Here is a 6000-nt window from a genome sequence, read left to right on the forward strand (position 1 = left end):
CTAAAGAATTCTTCCACAGCGCAAGTTCAAGGTGAAATGCCTTCTTAGTCTATAGCTGCAAGCATGACTTGTTTAACTTAGAAGAAACGTATGGAATTGATATCTTTTTTATTACCATGTGTAATATTGATGCAATGCGGTTTGACTGGGGCCATTTAAATCATCTGTTCCCTTCACATAACCACCTTTGGGGGCAATCAACTTATTGTGGTGCAAAAGTCATCGCGGTTTTTGCCATTACTTTTAATGACAAAAACCGCGATGACTTTTGCACCAACCTAATACGTAAGCAGAATAACTATTATGAAACCATGTTTGTACTTGTATTGTCAAATTCTGTTGCTTCAGTGGGTTTTCTTCAAGTAATTTTTCTTTAAAAATAAAGCTATTTGACAGTTTTTCTCAAGGACCATGTCTATATAGGCAATGGAAACTGGAGAACTAGACTACTATCCACTGAATATAATAAATCATATTATAAGTCAAGGCCAGCTCTATGCAAATTGAACACTTTGTCCATGTTTCTCCATGAAGCCCCTGATCTCCTCTTAAACAAAGAGCCCACTATTTTAGTGGAAGGTCTCTTCTATCTTTAATCAAAACTGATTTCACTGAGCCCCAAACTATCCAAGGATATTACATTTAAAAAAGAAATAAAGTGTTAAAAATTACAAGATAATTATTTGCATTTTAACTAAAATAAAGTGTGAGAATGTAGGTACATTTTAACCTGCTAGAAAGTGGTTTGAGTGGTCAGATTTTGCCTGAATAATTTGCCTAACATACCCTCATTTCCCTAATTTGCAGTATTTTAACCTGAATCACTTAATTTCTTATATTAGAAACAAATGGTATTCAATAAATGCTTCTTCCTGGAGCAGAATAAGCAGATGACTGCCTTAGAGTCAGTCCAGGGCTGGTTTCTCCAGCAACCCAGGCACACTTCATGCTCAGTGCTTTTTGCACTTGCTGTCCCTTCAAAGTTTAGATATCCTTATACCTTTCTCCATTGAGTGTTTATGCAAATGCTTTCTTCTCAAATTTTTCAGGATGATCTTCTATGAAAGCTTAACCCATTGACTACTCCCTGAAATTCTTAATCCCACCATTCTATTTTTTACTTAATACTGATCACTAATATAGTGTGTATTTTATATATCGCTTGTTGTCTGTTTCTCTCATTACAATGTGAGTAAGCCTACGAGAACAAGACTCATTGATTTGCTTATTTCTGTAATCCTAGACCCCAGAGGAGGGCTTGAGATATAGCTGACAGTATTTTGAAATGATTATATAGTCACAGAAAGTTACACAGAAGTACATAGAGTTCTTGGGTATGGGACCTCATTAATGGGTTCATCTTGCATAAATAAAATACAATACGAATACCAGAAAACTGAGACTGGGTATAATGTGTGTATATAGTTCAATGTCAGTTGATCACATGTGTAGACTTGCATAATCACCACCAAAATCAAGATACAGAACTATTACTATTTCATCACAACCATGTCTCCCTCCTGCTACCTGTTTATAGTCACTCTTACTCACTTACCCTTACCATTCCTAACAGTGGACAACCACTAATATCTTTTCTTTCATCATTTTGTCATTTCAAGAATGTTATATATATGGAAACACGTAGTATGTGACCTTTTGAGGTTGTTTTTTTTTAAACTTCTGTAATGCCCTTGAGACCCATCTAAATTACTGCATGAATCAATTGCCTGTTCTTTTACACTGCTGAGTAAAATTCCATGGTATTTATAGAGGATAGTTTGTTTTTAAACTATCACCAATTAAAAGACACGTTGGTTGTGTCCAGATTTTTGCTACTACAAATAAAGCTAGTATGAGCGTTCATGTACAGGTTGTGCGGACCTATGTTTGCTTTTATCTGGGATAAATGTTTACAACTATAATCATTGGGCATTGGTAAGTATATGTTCAGTGGTTTTAAGAAGCCTGCTCAACAGTTTTCCAGAGTGGCTGTATCATTTTGCATTCCCACAAATAATGTATTAGAGATCAAGTTCCTTTACATCTTCCACATCACTTGGTATTGTATCTATATTTTATTTTAGTTGTCAGAATAGGCATGTAGCAATATCTCATTATGGTTTTAATTTGAATTTCATTAATGGTTATTGATAATAGAGGATTTTTCATGTGCTTATTTGTCATTTATATATCATTATTGGTAAAATGTCCCTTCCTGACTTTTATAATTAGATTTTTTTTTACTCTTGAGTTTTGAGAGTTTTTTTATATATCCTAGATATGAGTATTTCATTAGTTACTTTGCAATTTTTTCTGTTTTCAGCTTTTTAAAAATTCTTTTAACAATCTTTAATGAAAAAGGATAATTTTGATAAAGTTTAACATGCAGATATTTTTATTTTATGAATTGTGATTTGAGAGTTATGACTAAAAATTCTACACTAAGCTCTGTGCTCTAAACTTTTTATCCTATATTTTGTTCTAAAAGTTTTATGTTAAGTTTATAATCTACTTTGGACTATTATATAAGTTGAGATTTAAGTAAAAGCTCACTTGTCCCCTTATGGACATACAATTACTTCAGTACCATTTGTTGCAAAGATTATCTTTTCTTCTATAATTTGCTTTTGAACTCTTGTCAAAAATCACTTCACTTTACTTACATGGATTTATATTTGAATTCTCTACTTTGTTTCTGTGGCCTGAGTATGTATTCCACCATGATTACCTGACAGTTTTGATTACTGTGGCTATTTAATAAATAGTGAAATTGGGTAGACTGATTTCTTTCATTTTATCTGTCTTTAAAATATATTTTTCTAATCAACTTCCTTTCCCTTTTCATATAAATTTTTAAATAATCTGACTGTACTTTAAAAATCTTGCTAGAGTTTTGCTAGAAATTGTTTTATGCCTGTAAATCAGTTTGCGGAAAATTAACATTGTTACTTATTGAGTCTTCAAATCTATAAACACGATAATTCTTCAATATTTATGTTTTCTTTGCTCTCTTTCCTGGGCATTGTATAGTTAAACAATTGTATAAATTTGTATAATTCCTGTATTGTTTCTTAGATTCACATTTAAGTATTTACTTTTTGGGTAATTGTAAATGTTGATTGGAAAGATATAGAAATCCAATTTGCTTTTGGATATTGATCTTTTATCCAGTGGTCTTGTTTAACTGACTTTTTTTTTTTCTTTTTTTTTGAGATGGACTCTCACTCTGCGGCCATGCTGGAGTGCAGTGGTGCAATCTCGGTTCACTGAAACCTCTGCCTCCCGGGTTCAAGCGATTCTCCTGCCTCAGCCTCCTGAGTAACTGGGGTTACAGGCGTGCACCACCATGCCTAGCTAATTTTTGTGTTTTTACTAGAGACAGGGTTTCACCATGTTGGTCAGGCTGATCTTGAACTCCTGACCTCGTGATCCACCCGTCTTGGCCTCCAAATAACTCACTTATTAATTTTAGGATTTACTTTTATAAAGTCTTGGGGATTTCCTACACAGCTACCTTGTCTTCAATTAGAGACAGTTTTATTTTTCCTTAGAGTAATTTATTTAATACTTATAGAGCTATTTAAAACATCTATTTCATACTGGCTGTCTTGATGTAGTTTTTGTTTTCGAGGAATTTCATCTAAGTATATGGGATGGTTGTTTGTATTATTACCTTATTATGCTTTTGCTCTCTGCAGAACCTCTATAGCCCTAGTTTCAATCTTGAAATTGTTAATTTCCATCTTCTCTCATTTTTTTGGTCAGTTTTGCTAGATGTTTGGTAATTTTATTAATCTTTTCAAAAAGCCAGGTTTTTTTTCTATTTGCCATGTAGTAATAGTTTAATGATCCTTTGAAGTAATGTGTGTTTTATGTTCTTGCTGTGTACAACTTATTTTTTCACTTTGTATATGGGGTCATTTCCATGAGATTTTTAATGTAGCCAAATTTACTAGTGATTTTATTTATGGTTTTTGCTTTCTAAGCTATTTCTTTAATGTATCTTCTTTTTGAGTTCATAAAGATATATTTTATATAATTTTTTTTCTAAAAATTCCAGATCTTTGTTTCTCCACTTAGGTTTTAAATCCACTTTCAATTTATTTTCATGTGTGATATTACCCTGAGGCGTTAGAAATGATGTTCATTCTCTATTGTTGCATGACAAATTATCATCAATTTAGCACCTTAAAAATTCATTCATTTATTATTGCAGAGTTCTCTAAATCAAAAGTCTGTGTAGCCATTGCTGACTCTCTATCTAAGGTCTCACAAGGTTTAGAACCAGGTGTTACTGAAGGGGACTCAAATCTGGAAGCACTGGGGAAGAATGTACTTCCAGCTCATTCAAGTAACTGGCAGTATCTAGTGAAACTCTGTTATAGAACCAAGGTCCTTAATGTTTTTCTTGAGTGTCAACTGGGGATCACCCTCAACTTTTAGAGGCCACTCAGGTCCTTTCCATGTGAACTTCATCTTTCAGCCAGCAATGGAATCTCTCTCGGTCTCTGCCTCTCTCTCTCTCTCTCTCAGTGTAGGGTTTGTGCATATCGATTTTTGATTTCCTTTATTATCATCCAGAGAAAACTCTGCTTTTAAAGTCATTTGATTAGTAACCCTAATTACATCTGAAAAAATGCATTTGTCACATAACATAACCTAATCGTGGATATAATACCAGGGAATGAAGTTCAGAGGGGCCATCTTGGGATTCTGCCTATTGCATAAATGGGATAAATTTGGGACCAAATTATTTTAAATTCACTCTGCGTTTCCTGTTTGAATCTTATCCACAGGGAGCTGAGAGGGAAATTGAGATATTCTTAGGCTACATGTTCCTAGAAGCATTTAAAACATATACTGAAATATTTTTTAAATAATGTTTTGGTCTTGTGATATAGTCAGAAATACAATATTTGAGCATGTTTTTACCTTAATTTTAAAAACTCCCCCTTTACATGTCTATTATTAGTGTATTTAACTTAATAATTAACACAGAAGTCAATGACATATACTATATTCTTAACTTGTTGGAGAGAGAGATGACTTCAAATGAATATATATGCCATACTGAATTTAAGGTAGTAACTCAATTATGAGCATGTTGATATGATAGGAAAAAGATAGAACAGAGGTGCATGTGCATTTAGCGTCTCAGAAATTAAGCTTCTGCAGGAAACTTTAGGCTTTTCTTGTTTTTAGTTCTAACATTCAACGAAGTGAATTTTTGTAATGAACTTGTATGCCTCTGGAGCTCCTTAAATTACTGTTTTGATTTCATATAAAGTGAACATTGCATGCAAGAGTGACCTTGGGATGTTTTCTCTGAACACATATCCACAAATCCTTGATCTAATACAAATAATTGAAATGAGTGAGCCATGATTTACTTTCAAATTGAATTATGTGGCATTTCAAGGGAATTGATATAATGTATATAAATATATATACACACGTGTGTGTGTGTGTGTGTGTATACATATATATATACATTTCCTTTTCTACTTCTTTCTTTGTTCTCAAGGACTTTTCTTTCTATAGACTTGGGCCCTAGAGATCAACTAGCTAACGTAATCATTCAAATGTAAAGTCAGTGAAATCTGCCAAGGTAAAATGACTTACCTAAAATTGCACTGAGCTGATTCTCAGATCTAGGCCATGTGGCTTAGCCTTGTCTTCTGTGACATTATTCTGGCTCGCCAAGTCATTCAATTTATAACTGTACTTATATAACACAAATTAGACGGTTATAAATCATTTGTTAAATTTCAGAGGACTGAATTAATGAATATCTGGGGCAAAAAATGTTATGCTGAGAAAATCCTGAATTTGTTTTAACCTAATTTCCCTCTAACATGAATGGAAAATAAATTTGTCTGTAACTAAGTTGATTTTTAGTTCTTTCCTACTTTTTCTTTAGACACATGATCGAACTTTGGATAAGCTTACATGAAATATGGTAATAATACAACTGTAATTTTTTATTCTTGATTTTCCTTT

This window comes from Gorilla gorilla, chromosome 6, assembly GCF_029281585.2.
Source record: "Gorilla gorilla gorilla isolate KB3781 chromosome 6, NHGRI_mGorGor1-v2.1_pri, whole genome shotgun sequence".
Lineage (NCBI taxonomy): Eukaryota > Metazoa > Chordata > Mammalia > Primates > Hominidae > Gorilla > Gorilla gorilla.